The sequence below is a fragment of the Ovis canadensis genome, chromosome 2, assembly GCF_042477335.2.
Source record: "Ovis canadensis isolate MfBH-ARS-UI-01 breed Bighorn chromosome 2, ARS-UI_OviCan_v2, whole genome shotgun sequence".
Lineage (NCBI taxonomy): Eukaryota > Metazoa > Chordata > Mammalia > Artiodactyla > Bovidae > Ovis > Ovis canadensis.
The window spans coordinates 148,319,630-148,336,602 of NC_091246.1; positions in this window are offsets into that span (position 1 = coordinate 148,319,630).

Sequence of the window (16,973 nt, forward strand, 5' to 3'; positions counted from 1 at the left end):
AATATGCCAGCAAATTTGGAAAACTCAGCAGTGGCCACAGGACTGGAAAAGGTCAGTTTTCATTTCAATCCCAAAGAATGCTCAAACTACTGCACATTGCACTCATCTCACATGCTAGTAAAGTAATGCTCAAAATTCTCCAAGCCAGGCTTCAGCAGTACATGAACCATGAACTTCCAGATGTTCAAGCTGGCTTTAGAAAAGGCAGAGGAATCAGAGATCAAATTGCCAACATCCACTGGATCATGGAAAAAGCAAGAGAGTTCCAGAAAAACATCTATTTCTGCTTTATTGACTATGCCAAAGCCTTTGACTGTGTGGGTCACAATAAACTGTGGAAAATTCTGAAAGAGATGGGAACACCAGACCACCTGACATGCCTCTTGAGAAATTTGTATGCAGGTCAGGAAGCAACAGTTAGCACTGGACATGGAACAACAGATTGGTTCCAAATAAGAAAAGGAGTATGTCAAGGCTGTATATTGTCACCCTGATTATTTAACTTATATGCAGAGTACATCATGAGAAACGCTGGACTGGAAGAAGCACAAGCTGGAATCAAGATTACCAGGAGAAATATCAATAACCTCAGATATGCAGATGACACCACCCTTATAAGGCAGAAAGTGAAGAGGAACTAAAAAGCCTCTTGATGAAAATGAAAGAGGAGAGTGAAAAAGTTAGCTTAAAGCTCAACATTCAGAAAACTAAGATCATGGCATCTGGTCCCATCAATTCATGGCAAATAGATGGGGAAACAGTGGAAACAGTGTCAAACTTTATCTTTTTGGGCTACAAAATCACTGCAGATGGTGACTGCAGCCATGAAATTAAAAGACGCTTACTCCTTGGAAGGAAAATTATGACCAACCTAGATAGCATATTGAAAAGCAGAGACATTACTTTGTCAACAAAGGTCCATCTAGTCAAGGCTATGGTTTTTCCAGTGGTCATGTATGGATGTGAGAGTTGGACTGTGAAGAAAACCGAGTGCTGAAGAATTGATGCTTTTGAACTATGGTGTTGGAGAAGACTCTTGAGAGTCCCTTGGACTGCAAGGAGATCCAACCAGTCCATTCTGAAGGAGATCAGCCCTAGGATTTCTTTGGAAGGAATGATGCTGAAGCTGAAACTCCAGTACTTTGGCCACCTCATGTGAAGAGTTGACTCATTGGAAAAGACTCTGAAGCTGGTTGGGATTGGGGGCAGGAGAAGGGGATGGCAGAGGATAAATGGCTGGATGGCATCACCGACTCGATGGACATGAGTCTGAGTAAACTCTGGGAGTTGGTGATGGACAGGGAGGCCTGGCGTGCTGCGGTTCATGGGGTCACAAAGAGTTGGATACTAATGAGTGACTGAACTGAACCAAACTTATGACTTTCTAAAAGGAAAACTTGGAGTGGGGAAGCCTGATGCTTTATCTAGTTGCATAGAAAAGTTACATTTATTAAAAAATGTCTTTGAAATTAATGTCTCAGTGATCAAAAGCTTAATGTTAGGCAACAACATTATAATCAAAAAACTGATCATCAGATTACACTACAGTAAAATAAGCACAAAGAACCACAACCAGACACATCATACAAAATTGGCTGAAGGTCAAACTCAAGAGAAAATTTTGATAGCATAAGAGAAGAACCACTTATCACATAGAAAGAAATCAAAATATGGGTAACAGTTGACGCAGTCAGTTAACAGTGATGTTCAAAGACAGTGGGATAACATTCAAAGTACTTAAGAAAAACTGTCAACCAAGAGTCTTCTGGTAAACAAAACAATTTTATTTTTTAAAGGTGAAATAAAGACATTTACAACAACAACAACAACAACAACAAACTGAGATTTTAAGTTTGAAATCAGGCAACATTGAGATTAACTCAAATCTACATGAAAATCCAAACAGCACCAGTAAAAGTAATCATGAAAATAAACAAAGATACTCCCCCCAAAAAAGTAATCATGTAATTATAAAAGACAATTATAAATGCATATTTCTTTCTTCTCATATTTTAAAAACATTTGGAATATAGTGTACAACATTATATATGTATAACATACAGCAGTATTAATTAAATTTAAGAGAGTAAATTCCTAGAGTTTTTGTGACAAGAAAAAATATTGGTTTTTTTCTTTTATTTTTTATCTATATGAGATGATAATCACTAAACTTACTGTGGTAATCATTACATGATGTATATAAATCAAATCTTTATGCTGTATGCCTTAAATCTATACAGAGCTACATGTCAATTACATTTCAATCAAACTGGAAGAAAAAATAGCCAGGACATGGAAACAACCTAGATGTCCATCAGCAGATGAATGGATAAGAAAGCTGTGGTACATATACACAATGGAGTATTTCTCAGCCATTAAAAAGAATACATTTGAATCAGTTCTAATGAGATGGATGAAACTGGAGCCAATTATACAGAGTGAAGTAAGTCAGAAAGAAAAACACCAATACAGTATACTGACACATATATACGGAATTTAGAAAGATGGTAATGATGACCCTGTATGCGAGACAGCAAAAGAGACACAGAGGTATAGAACGGACTTTTGGACTCTGAGGGAGAGGGAGAGGGTGGGATGATTTGGGAGAATGGCATTGAAACATGTATACTATCATGTAAGAAACGAAGTGCCAGTCTATGTTCCATACAGGATACAGGATACTTGGGGCTGGTGCATGGGGATGATCCAGAGAGATGATATGGGGTGGGAGGTGGGAGGGGGATTCAGGATTGGGAGCATGTATACACCCCTGGTGGATTCATGTCAATGTATGGCAAAACAAATACAGTATTGTAAAGTAAAATTAAGTAAAAATAATAAAAAATAAAAAAATATAAAATAAAATAAAACAATGTATTTATAACTGAATTCTTGGAACAACAACATAGAAATGTAACAAATTTTAAAATAATGGAACAAAGGAGGTAGACAGGAAGAACACTATATTAAAGTAAATAAATTATACTATATGGTAATGTGAATCTACAGGGACAAAGAGCAGCCAGAAAAGGAAATAGTTTGATACAACAAACTATAGATATATACTTGATTTCCATTCTTATCTGACTTTTCTTAATTGACATAAAATTATACAGTGTACTAAAATTGTATAACTAGTATATTACACAATATACTGTTAGGTAACATATACAGATATAATACATAGAATGGAATGACAAGGGAACAAGGCAATAGAACTTTATAGGAAGAACATTTCTATGTATCACTAGAATTAAGTTAATATAAACATGGAAGTAGATTTTTATTAGATATAATAAGTTCTAATGCTTCCATTAATAATTTTTAAAATATAGCAAAAAATTAAAGAAACTTGAGTGCTGCATTTTAAACATTAGTAAAGGAGGAAGAAAAACGACATGAGAAATATATAAAACAATAAAATAATAGATTTGAATCCAATTACAGCAATAATGGTAAATATTAAAGGAATGAAAAATCAAAATGCAAAAACTGCAAGACCAGATTTAAGAAAATGATCCAACTAAGGCTGTTTACAGGAAATATACTTCAGATTCAAAAATACACATAGGTTCAAAGTAAACACATGGAAAGGACTATGTCATACAAACAGAAACCATAAGAAAGATGCAGTGCCTGTACATATATCAGACAAAATATACTTTAGAACAGAAAATATTTCTGGAGAGATAACATTTTATAATAAAAACAAAGAGGCCAATACATCAGGAAAATTTAACAATTAAAGATATATGGAGCTAACAAAGTTCTGGAAAAGGTCAGTTTTCATTCCAAACCCAAAGAAAGGCAATGCCAAAGAATGACCAAACTACCACACAATTGCACTCATCTCACACGCTAGAAAAGTAATGCTCAAAATTCTCCAGCCAGGTTTCAATAATATGTGAACTGTGAACTTCCAGATGTTCAAGCTGGATTTAGAAAAGGCAGAGGAACCAGATACCAAATTGCCAACATCTGATGGATCATCGAAAAAGCAAGAGAGTTCCAGAAAAACATCTACTTCTGCTTTATTGACTATGCCAAAGCCTTTGACTATATGGATCACTACAAACTGTGAAAAATTCTTCAAGAGATGAGAATACCAGACCACCTGACCTGCCTCCTGAGAAATCTGTATGCAGGTTAAGAAGCAACAGTTAGAACTGGACATGGAACAATGGACTGCTTCCAAATCGGGAAAGGAGTATGTCAAGGCTGTATACTGTCACCCTGCTTATTAAACATATACGCAGAGTACATCATGAGAAATGCTGTACTGGATGAGCACAAGCTGGAATCAAGATTTCCGGGGGAAATATCAATAACCTCAGATATGCAAATGACACCACCCTTATGGCAGAAAACGAAGAAGAACAAAAGAGCTTCTTGATGAAAGTAAAAGAGGAAAGTGAAAAAGCTGGCTTAAAACTGAACACTCAAAAAGTAAGATCATGGCATCTGGTACCATTCAGTTCAGTTCAGTTCAGTCGCTCAGTCGTGTCCGACTCTTTGCAACCCCATGAATCGCAGCACGCCAGGCCTCCCTGTCCATCACCATCTCCTGGAGTTCACTCAGACTCATGTCCATCAAGTCAGTGATGCCATCCAGCCATCTCATCCTCTGTCCTCCCCTTCTCCTCCTGCCCGCAATCCCTCCCAGCATCACAGTCTTTTCCAATGAGTCAACTCTTTGCATGAGGTGGCCAAAGTATTGGAGTTTCAGCTTTAGCATCAGTCCTTTCAATGAACACCCAGGGCTGATCTCCTTTAGAATGGACTGGTTGGATCTCCTTGCAGTCCAAGGGACTCTCAAGAGTAAGACCTTAGAAAAATGAAAGCAAATTAAACCCAAAGCAAAAAGAATAAAAATAAATCCATAAATATTAGAGTATAAATGAGAGATCAGATTAGCAAGAAAATAAAAGTTGGTTCTTTGAAAAAAAAATTTTAATTACAAAGCTTTAGCTAGGTTAAAAACAGAAAAGAAAATATTCAAATTACTGAAGTCAAAAGTGAAAGATGGTACATTTCTACTGATGCTAAAAATTTTGTAATGCTTTAAAGGGGATATAATTCTATATCAATATAGTAGATAATCTACATTAAGTGGACAAATTCCTAGGTAGACACAAACTTTTAAAATGAAAACAGGGAGAAACACACCCCCAAATCCAAAAGACCTGTAATAATTAGAGTTTGAATTAGTTTAAAAACTCTAAAAAGATAAGCACAGGCCCAGATGACTTCACTGTTGTATTCTACCAAGCATTTAAGAAAAAGTTACTATGAATTAATTCTTCACAAAGACTTTTAAAATAACAGAAGAGGTAAAGCTTCCTAACACATTCTGAGGCCAGAATTACTCTGATATCAAAACCAGATGAAGCCATGTTTATGAACACTGTTCGAACACCCATTGTTAGAACACTATGGGTATCTATTAATAACACCTACATTATGCTTTCAAAAAAAACACAAAAACAATTCTCAACACACTAGCAAGTTGAACCCAACAACATTCAAAAAGAACTATACATCATGAAGAAAAGTTTGACCCAAGACTAAAAGATTATTTTCCCAAAGTCAATTAACATAATATACCATATCAATAATATACCTTAGAAAAGCTCAGTTTTCATTCAAATCCCAAAGAAAAGCAATGTCTAAGAATGTTCAAAATACCATACAATTGTGTTCATTTCACATGCTAGCAAAGTAATGCTCAAAATCCTTCAAGCTAGGCTTCAACAGTACATGAATCGATGAATTTCAGATGTACAAGTTGTATTTAGAAAAGGCAGAGGAACCAGAGATTAAATTCCCAACATCTATTGGATCATGCAAAAAGCAACAGAACTCAAGAAAAACATCTACTTATGCTTCATTGACTAAGATAAAGCCTTTAACTGTGTGGATCACAACAAACTGTGGAAAATCTTCAAGAGATGGGAATACCAGACCACCTTTCCTGCCTCCTGAGAAACCTGCATTCAAGTAAAGAAGTAACAGTTAGAAACAGACATAGAACAAATGAACTGGTTCAAAACTGGGAAAGGAGTACGTCAAGGCTGTATATTGTCACCCTGCTTATATAACTTCTATGCGGAGTATATCATGTGAAATGCCAGGCTGGATGAAGCACAAGCTAGAATCAAGATTGCTGGGAGAAATATCAATAAACTCAGATATGCAGATAACATCACCTTAATGGAAGAACTGAGTGACTTCACTTTCACTTTTCACTTTCATGGATTGGAGAAGGAAATGGCAACCCACTCCAGTGTTCTTGCCTGGAGAATCCCAGGGACGGGGGAGCCTGGTGGGCTGCCATCTATGGGGTCACACAGAGTCGGACATGACTGAAGTGACTTAGCAGCAGCAGCAGTAGTAGTAATGGAAGAAAGCAAAGAGGAACTAAGAGCCTCCTAATGAAGGTGAATGAAAAGCTTGCTTAAGACTCAACATTCAGAAAACTAAGATCATGGCATCTAGTCCCATCAGTTCAGTTCAGTTCAGTCGCTCAGTCTTGTCTGACTCTTTGCGACCCCATGAATCGCCGCACGCCAGGCCTCCCTGTCCATCACCAACTCCCAGAGTTCACTCAGACTCACGTCCATCGAGTCAGTGATGTCGTCCAGCCATCTCATCCTTCCCACAATCTCTCCCAGCATCAGAGTCTTTTCCAATGAGTCAGCTCTTCGCATGAGGTGGCCAGAGTACTGGAGTTTCAGCTTCAGCATCAGTCCTTCCAAAGAAATCCCAGGGCTAATCTCCTTCAGAATGGACTGGTTGGATCTCCTTGCAGTCCAAGGGACTCTCAAGAGTCTTCTCAAACACCACAGTTCAAAAGCATCAATTCTTCAGCACTCGGTTTTCTTCACAGTCCAACTCTCACATCCATACATGATCATTGGAAAAACCATAGCCTTCACTTCATGGCAAAGAGATGGGGAAACAATGGAAACAGTGGCAGACTTTATTTTCTTGGGCGCCAAATCACTGCAGATGGTGACTGAAGCCATGAAATTAAAAGAGGCTTTCTCCTTAGAAGAAAAGCTGTGACAAACCTAGACAGCATATTAAAAAGCAGAGACATCACTGTGCCAACAAAGGTCTATCTAGTCAAAGCTATGGTTTTTTCCAGTAGTTGTGTACAGATGTGAGAGTTGGACCATAATGAAGGCTGAGCTCCCAAGAATTGATGCTTTCAAACAGTGGTGCTGGAGAAGACTCTTGAGAGTTCCATGAACAGCAAGGAGATCAAACCAATCAATCCTAAAGGAAATCAGTCCTGAATATTCACTGGAAGGACTGATTATGAAGCTCCAATGAGTAGATTCATCGGAAAAGACCCTGTTGCTGGGAAGGATTGAGGACAGTGGGAAAAAGGGGCGACAAAGGATGAGACAGTTGGATGGCATCTCTGACTCAATGGACATGAGTTTGCACAAATTCTAGGAGATAGTGAAGGATAGTGTGCTGCAGTCCATGGAGTGTCAAAGAGCTGGGCATGACTGAGCAACTGAACAACAACTACATCGATAAGGTAAATGACAAAACACACATGCTCATTTCAGTATATGCAAAAACAGAACTGCAGCCCACCAGGCTCCTCTGTCCATGGGACTCTCCAGGCAAGAATACTTAAGTGAGTTGCCATTTCCTTCTCCAGGGGATCTTCCTGACCCCGGAACTGAACCCAGGTCTCCCATGTTGCAGGCAGATGTTTATCAACTGAGCTATGCAGGAAGCCCCTGACAAAAACCAATACACCTTTACTATAAAAGCCAACTATGAATAGAACTTTCCCAAACTAATAGGGAATCTATGGATTTTTTTTTAATTGAAAAATGGTGAAAGACTGAATACTTATTCTCCCTCAAAATAAAGAAAAATAAAGTGACATCTACTTTGCCATTTTTATTCAACATTATGCTAGAGATTCTAGATAGGTCAATTAGACAAAGGGAAAAAAATATTCAAAGGAATACATACTGGGAAGAAATCAAACTATTTATACAAACCATGATCTCATATATAGAAAAACCCATGGAATCTCACCCCCCAAAAATAACTAGCAGAATAATTAAGTTCAAATTATTTCCCAGTGCAAGGTCAATATATTTAAAAAATATTATTTCTGTACATTATTCATGAACAGTCTCAAAAATAGCTTATAATAGCATCAAAGAATTTAAAAGAACTGCAAAACTTATGCTCTGAAAACTAAAACATCACAAGAAATTAGAAGATACATAAATGAGTAATAAATACATGAAAAGATGGTCAACATCATTAACCATTAGAGAAAACGCATCAAAACTATGAGATAACATTCTACAGAAGCTAGTAGACCACAAATTGCATGTTACATTTATATGAATTTCCCAGATTTAAAACTACTACACACAGATACAGAAAACAGTTTCTTAGGGCTGCAGGATTTGGGGTGAAATAGGAGATGATTGCTAATGGGTATGGGATTTATTTTTGGAGTAATGAAAGTGTTCTCAAATTGATATAGTAATGGTTGTATGACAGAATATAATAAAAACTTTTATTTTTTTAATTTTATTTTATTTATTTTTTTATTTTTTTAAATTTTAAAATCTTTAATTCTTACATGCATGGCCAAACATGAACCCCCCTCCCACCTCCCTCCCCATAACATCTGTCTGGGTCATCCCCATGCACCAGCCCCAAGCATGCTGTATCCTGCGTCAGACATAGACTGGCGATTCAATTCTTACATGATAGTATACATGTTAGAATGCCATTCTCCCAAATCATCCCACCCTCTCCCTCTCCCTCTGAGTCCAAAAGTCCATTATACACATCTGTGTCTTTTTTCCTGTCTTGCATACAGGGTTGTCATTGCCCTCTTCCTAAATTCCATATATATCTGTTAGTATACTGTATTGGTGTTTTTCTTTCTGGCTTACTTCACTCTGTATAATCGGCTCCAGTTTCATCCATCTCATCAGAACTGATTCAAATGAATTCTTTTTTATGGCTGAGTAATACTCCATTGTGTATATGTACCATAGCTTTCTTATCCATTCATCTGCTGATGGACATCTAGGTTGTTTCCATGTCCTGGCTATTATAAACAATGCTGCGATGAACATTGGGGTACATGTGCCTCTTTCCATTCTGGTTTCCTTGGTGTGTATGCCCAGAAGTGGGATTGCTGGGTCATAAGGTAGTTCTATTTGCAATTTTTTAAGGAATCTCCACACTGTTCTCCATAGTGGCTGTACTAGTTTGCATTCCCACCAACAGTGTAGGAGGGTTCCCTTTTCTCCACACCCTCTCCAGCATTTATTGCTTGCAGATTTTTGGATCGCAGACATTCTGACTGGTGTGAAGTGGTACTTCATTGTGGTTTTGATTTGCATTTCTCTAATAATGAGTGATGTTGAGCAACTTTTCATGTGTTTGATAGCCATCCGTATGTCTTCTTTGGAGAAATGTCTATTTAGTTCTTTGGCCCATTTTTTGATTGGGTCGTTTATTTTTCTGGAATTGAGCTGCATAAGTTGCTTGTATAGTTTTGAGATTAGTTGTTTGTCAGTTGCTTCATTTGCTATTATTTTCTCCCACTCAGAAGGCTGTCTTTTCACCTTGCTTATATTTTCCTTTGTTGTGCAGAATCTTTTAATTTTAATTAGATCCCAGTTGTTTATTTTTGCTTTTATTTCCAGAATTCTGGGAGGTGGATCATAGAGGATCCTGCTGTGATTTATGTCTGAGAGTGTTTTGCCTATGTTCTCCTCTAGGAGTTTTACAGTTTCTGATCTTACATTTAGATCTTTAATCCATTTTGAGTTTATTTTTGTGTGCGGTGTTAGAAAGTGATCTAGTTTCATTCTTTTACAAGTGGTTGACCAGTTTTCCCAGCACCAATTGTTAAAGAGATTGTCTTTACTCCATTGTATATTCTTGCCTCGTTTGTCAAAGATAAGGTGTCCATATGTGTGTGGATTTATCTCTGGGCTTTCTATTTTGTTCCATTGATCTATATGTCTGTCTTTGTGCCAGTACCATACTGTCTTGATGACTGTGGCTTTGTAGTAGAGCCTGAAGTCAGGCAAGTTGATTCCTCCAGTTCCATTCTTCTTTCTCAAGATTGCTTTGGCTATTCGAGGTTTTTTGTATTTCCATACAAATCTTGAAATTATTTGTTCTAGTTCTGTGAAAAATATGGCTGGTAGCTTGATAGGGATTGCATTGAATTTGTAAATTGCTTTGGGTAGTATACTCGTTTTCACTATATTGATTCTTCCAATCCATGAACATGGTATATTTCTCCATCTATTAGTGTCCTCTTTGACTTCTTTCATCAGTGTTTTATAGTTTTCTATATATAGGTCTTTAGTTTCTTTAGGTAGATATATTCCTAAGTATTTTATTCTTTTCATTGCAATGGTGAATGGAATTGTTTCCTTAATTTCTTTTTCTACTTTCTCAATACCTGTGTATAGGAATGCAAGGGATTTCTGTGTGTTGATTTTATATCCTGCAACTTTACTCTATTAATTGATTAGCTCTAGTAATTTTCTGGTGGAGTCTTTAGGGTTTTCCATGTAGAGGATCATGTCATCTGCAAACAGTGAGAGTTTTACTTCTTCTTTTCCAATTTGGATTCCTTTTATTTCTTTTTCTGCTCTGATTGCTGTGGCCAAAACTTCCAGAACTATGTTGAATAGTAGCGGTGAAAGTGGACACCCTTGTCTTGTTCCTGACTTTAGGGGAAATGCTTTCAATTTTTCACCATTGAGGATAATGTTTGCTGTGGGTTTGTCATAGATAGCTTTTATTATGTTGAGGTATGTTCCTTCTATTCCTGCTTTCTGGAGAGTTTTTATCATAAATGGATGTTGAATTTTGTCAAAGGCCTTCTCTGCATCTATTGAGATAATCATATGGTTTTTATTTTTCAATTTGTTATTGTGGTGAATTACATTGATTGATTTGCAGATATTGAAGAATCCTTGCATCCCTGGGATAAAGCCCACTTGGTCATGGTGTATGATCTTTTTAATGTGTTGTTGGATTCTGATTGTTAGAATTTTGTTGAGGATTTTTGCATCTATGCTCATCAGTGATATTGGCCTGTAGTTTTCTTTTTTTGTGACATCTTTGTCAGGTTTTGGTATTAGGGTGATGGTGGCCTCATAGAATGAGTTTGGAAGTTTACCTTCCTCTGCAATTTGCTGGAAGAGTTTGAGGAGGATAGGTGTTAGCTCTTCTCGAAATTTTTGGTAGAATTCAGCTGTGAAGCCGTCTGGACCTGGGCTTTTGTTTGCTGGAAGATTTCTGATTACAGTTTCAATTTCCGTGCTTGTGATGGGTCTGTTAAGATTTTCTATTTCTTCCTGGTTCAGTTTTGGAAAGTTGTACTTTTCTAAGAATTTGTCCATTTCTTCCACGTTGTCCATTTTATTGGCATACAACTGCTGATAGTAGTGTCTTATGATCCTTTGTATTTCTGTGTTGTCTGTTGTGATCTCTCCATTTTCATTTCTAATTTTATTAATTTGATTTTTCTCTCTTTGCTTCCTGATGAGTCTGGCTAATGGTTTTTCAATTTTATTTATCCTTTCAAAGAACCAGCTTTTGGCTTTGTTGATTTTTCCTATGGTCTCTTTTGTTTCTTTTGCATTTATTTCTGCCCTAATTTTTAAGATTTCTTTCCTTCTACTAACTCTGGGGTTCTCCAATTCTTCCTTTTCTAGTTGCTTTAGTTGTAGAGTTAGATTATTTATTTGACTTTTTTCTTGTTTCTTGAGGTATGCCTGTATTGCTATGAACTTTCCTCTTAGCACTGCTTTTATAGTGTCCCACAGGTTTTGGGTTGTTGTGTTTTCATTTTCATTAGTTTCTATGCATATTTTGATTTCTTTTTTGATTTCTTCTGTGATTTGTTGGTTATTCAGAAGTGTGTTGTTCAACCTGCATATGTTGGAATTTTTAATAGTTTTTCTCCTGGAATTGAGATCTAATCTTAATGCATTATGGTCAGAAAAGATGCTTGGAATGATTTCGACTTTTTTGAATTCATCAAGTTTAGATTTATGGCCCAGGATGTGATCTATCCTGGAGAAGGTTCCATGAGCACTTGAAAAAAAGGTGAAATTCATTGTTTTGGGGTGAAATGTCCTATAGATATCAATTAGGTCTAACTGATCTAATGTATCATTTAAAGTTTGCATTTCTTTGTTAATTTTCTGTTTAGTTGATCTGTCCATAGGTGTGAGTGGGGTATTAAAGTCTCCCATTATTATTGTGTTATTGTTGATTTCCCCTTTCATACTTGTTAGCATTTGTCTTACATATTGTGGTGCTCCTATATTGGGTGCATATATATTTATAATTGTTATATCTTCTTCTTGGATTGTTCCTTTGATCATTATGTAGTGGCCTTCTTTGTCTCTTTTCACAGCCTTTGTTTTAAAGTCTATTTTATCGGATATGAGTATTGCCACTCCTGCTTTCTTTTGGTCTCTATTTGCGTGGTATATCTTTTTCCAGCCCTTCACTTTCAGTCTGTATGTGTCCCTTGTTTTGAGGTGGGTCTCTTGTAAGCAGCATATAGAGGGGTCTTGTTTTTGTATCTATTCGGCCAGTCTTTGTCTTTTGGTTGGGGCGTTCAACCCATTTACGTTTAAGGTAATTATTGATATGTATGATCCCGTTACCATTTACTTTATTGTTTTGGGTTCGGGTTTATACACCCTTTTCGTGTTTCCTGTCTAAAGGATATCCTTTAGAATTTGTTGGAGAGCTGGTTTGGTGGTGCTGAATTCTCTCAGCTTTTGCTTGTCTGTAAAGCTTTTGATTTCTCCTTCATATTTGAATGAGATCCTTGCTGGGTACAGTAATCTGGGCTGTAGGTTATTGTCTTTCAACACTTTAAGTATGTCTTGCCATTCCCTCCTGGCCTGAAGAGTTTCTATTGAAAGATCAGCTGTTATCCTTATGGGAATCCCCTTGTGTGTTATTTGTTGTTTTTCCCTTGCTGCTTTTAATATTTGTTCTTTGTGTTTGATCTTTGTTAATTTGATTAATATATGTCTTGGGGTGTTTCGCCTTGGGTTTATCCTATTTGGAACTCTCTGTGTTTCTTGGACTTGGGTGATTATTTCCTTCCCCATTTTAGGGAAGTTTTCAACTATTATCTCCTCAAGAATTTTCTCATGATCTTTCTTTCTGTCTTCTTCTTCTGGGACTCCTATAATTCGAATGTTGGAGCGTTTCATATTGTCCTGGAGGTCTCTGAGATTGTCCTCATTTCTTTTAATTCGTTTTTCTTGTTTCCTCTCTGATTCATTTATTTCTACCATTCTATTCTATTTCACTAATCCTATCTTCTGCCTCCGTTATTCTACTATTTGTTGCCTCCAGAGTGTTTCTGATCTCATTTATTGCGTTATTCATTATATTTTGACTCTTTTTTATTTCTTCTAGGTCCTTGTTAAACCTTTCTTGCATCTTCTCAATCCTTGTCTCTAGGCTATTTATCTGTGATTCCATTTTGATTTCAAGATTTTGGATCATTCTCACTATCAATATTCGGAATTCCTTCTCTGGTAGATCCGCTACTTCTTCCTCTTTTGTTTGGTTTGGTGGGCAACTCTCCTGTTCCTTTACCTGCTGAGTATTCCTCTGTCTCTTCATCTTGGTTATATTGCTGCGTTTGGGGTGGCCTCTTTATATTCTGGTAATTTGTGGAGTTCTCTTTATTATGGAGCTTCCTCACTTTGGGTGGGGTTCTATCAGTGGCTTGTCAAGGTTTCCTGGTTAGGGAGGCTTGTGTTGGAGTTTTGGTGGGTGGAGCTGGGTTTCTTCTCTCTGGAGTGCAGTGGAGTGACCCGTAATGGGTTATGAGATATCAAAGGTTTTGGGATAATTTTGAGCTGCCTGTATATTGAAGCTCAGGGGAGTGTTCCTGTGTTGCTGGAGAATTTGCGTGGTATGTCTTGTTTTGGAACTTGTTGGCCCTTGGGTGGAGCTTGGTTTCGGTGTAGGTATGAAGGCATTTGATGAGCTCCTATTGCTTAATGTTCCCTGAATTCAAGAGTTCTCTAATGTTTTCAGGCTTTGGATTTAAGCCTCCTGCTTCTGGTTTTCAGTTTTATTTTTACAGTAGCCTCTAGACTTCTCCATTTATACAGCACTGATGATAAAACATCTAGGTTAAAGATGAAAAGTTTCTCCACATTGAGGGACACTCAAAGAGGTTCACTGAGTTACAAGGAGAAGAGAAGATGGAGGGGGTAGTTAGAGGTAACTGGAATGAGATGCGGTGAGATCAAAAGAGGAGAGAGCAAGCTAGCCAGTAGTCACTTCCTTATGTGCTCTCTATAGTCTGGACCGCTCAGAGGTATTTACAGAGTTATACAGGGAGGAGGAGAGGGAGGAAGTAGACAGAGGTGACCAGGAGGATAAGAGAGAGGAATGAGTAGGAGAGAGACAAATCCTGCCAGTAACCAGTTCCTTAGGTGTTCTCCACCGTCTGGAACACACAGAGATTCACAGAGCTGGATAGAGAAGAGATGGGGGAGAAAAGAGACAGAGGCCACCTGGTGGAGAAAAAGGAGAGTCCAGAGGAGGAGAGAGTGGTCAAGCCCGTAATCTTGCTCTCAGGTAAACTTAGGTAGTGAAGTTTGGGTTTTTAAATGTACAGAATTGACAACAAAAACCTAAGAGCAAAGATTAAAAATCTAGAGTAGAGGTTGGATTTTCAAAGATACAATATTAAAGAAAAGCAGAAGGGAAAAGGAAGAAAGAAAAAAAGAAAGAATTATTAAAAAACAAACAAACAAACAGACAAAACAAACAAACAATAAAAACACCAACAACCATCCAAAGACTATATATGGTGTTTGCCTTAAAAAAAAAAAGTCTTTTTTTTAAAAAATAGTAATAATAGGTTATAGAAATAAAAATTAGAGGAGAAATAGAAGACTTAACAATTTAAAAAAAGTTAGAAAAAAAGAAAAAAAAAACAAAAAAGCAAAAAATAATAATAATAAAAAGGAATGATTTTAAAAATAGTCAAAAATATATCTGGCCCTTCTCTGATGTTATGGGCCGTGTGGGATCACTTCCAAGGTGGTTCCCTCTGTTTAACTTCTTCTGTTTGCTGGTTTTTAGGCTCACTAGTTCAGTCGCGCTGTGGGGAGGGGGGATGCTGCAAACAAATAGCACTGTCGTGTGCACACAGTATCTCAGCCCCGCTTGACCTGTCCTTTCTCTCGGCGCACAAACTGCTCTGGCTCTAAGATGCTCAGCCGGGAACCGTCTGGGGCTGGCCCTAGGCTGCGTGCACTTCCCCGGTCCAAGCCGCTCAGGTTCGGCGCTCAGGCAGCCCTCAGAGACACAGATTCGGCTGGGACTGCACTTTGTGCCCTTCCCAGGTCCGAGTAGCTCAGGAGTTTGGCGAGCACGATCGCCGCGGCTTGTCACCTTTTCTGCTGCTGCTACTCAGCGTTCTGGGTGGACCGCTGGCTCACCCCGTGAGGCAGATTGTGACTGTCCAGTACCCCCAGAAGTCTTAGCAAAGGAGCCTGCTTGCAGTTAGGTAAGTAAAGTCTCTCCGGGTCTGCAATTGCCCCTTTCCAGTCCTTCCGGCTCTGGCTGCCTGTCACTGGCGGGGGATGGTCTGCAGCCGGCTTTTTCCGGTCCGTCCTTTGTTCAGTGCTCCATCCTGGAGGTGTCTTATGTTCGAGCTTTTCGCGTGGTAGCTATCCCACAGTCTGGTTTGCTAGCCCAAGTTAGATCGTTCTGGTTGCGCGTGGGGCGTTCCTGCCCGATTCTTACAAAGCTCTGCAGCCCGCGCCTCCCGCGCGTCCCTGCCCTGCCCCCACTTCCCAATGGCGGATGCAGGCGTCTGTGCTGCTTTTCCGCTGGGGGAGTTACTGGTGGGCTTGTAATCTGTTGGTTTTAATTATTTATCTATTTTTCCTTCCTGTTATGTTGCCCTCTGTGTTTCCAAGGCTCGTCACAGACTCGGCAGGGAGAGTGTTTCCTGGTGTTTGGAAACCTCTCTTCTTCAAATTCCCTTCCCGGGACGGCCTTCCCTTCCTGGGACGGAGCTCCCTCCCCACCTCCTTTGTCTCCTTTCTCGTCTTTTATATTTTTTCCTACCTGTTTTTGAAGACAATGGTCTGCTTTTCTGGTTGCCTGATGTCCTCTGCCAGCCTACAGAAGTTGTTTTGTGGAGTTTGCTCGGTGTTGAAATGTTCTTTTGAGGACTTTGTGAGGGAGAAAGTGGTCTTCCCGTCCTATTCCTCCGCCATCTTTCCCTCCCCCCCTAATAAAAACTTTTAAAACCTTAAGAAATTGTGGTAAAAAGTTTATGGGCAAAGTAGTATATCTTTATTTAAATGGGAGCTTGTTTACAGCTGTATATGAAGATGCAATTTTATGAAAAGTGTTACTCCCTTTTCAAAAAAAGAAAATATTGTGATAACTGTCACTGGCAAATGTTACCATTTCAAGAATCATTAAGCTGAATTATTGCAATTCTTCAAAATCAGCATCCTAGGTTAACTATTAGTCTTTTTCTGTAACACAAGATTTTTCCTGATGTAACTGAGTTGATTTCCTGTACTTCAAAAGGTAGATGACAGTATATAAAGAATAAATAATGCTGATTTTAAGAAAATCTTTTGGTTGTGGTAGAAGGCTAAATGATTTCAAGAACAGTTCTTCACTGGCTTTGGCAAAGTAATTTTTCTATACTGTTTTTCACCAACCATAAGTAACATAAACGTTTGCCTGGAGATTGTAAGTGGCATGATGCGCAAGATTGACAAATATCATTAATACATATCTAAATCCAGCTTTAAATATTGCATCTGAAATACAATAAGGATAACCACTTTCACTGTAGCTACAAAACAGCAAATGTCTTACCATTAAAAGCCATGTGGATATTCTGTTTTTAATTCCTTTGCATGGAA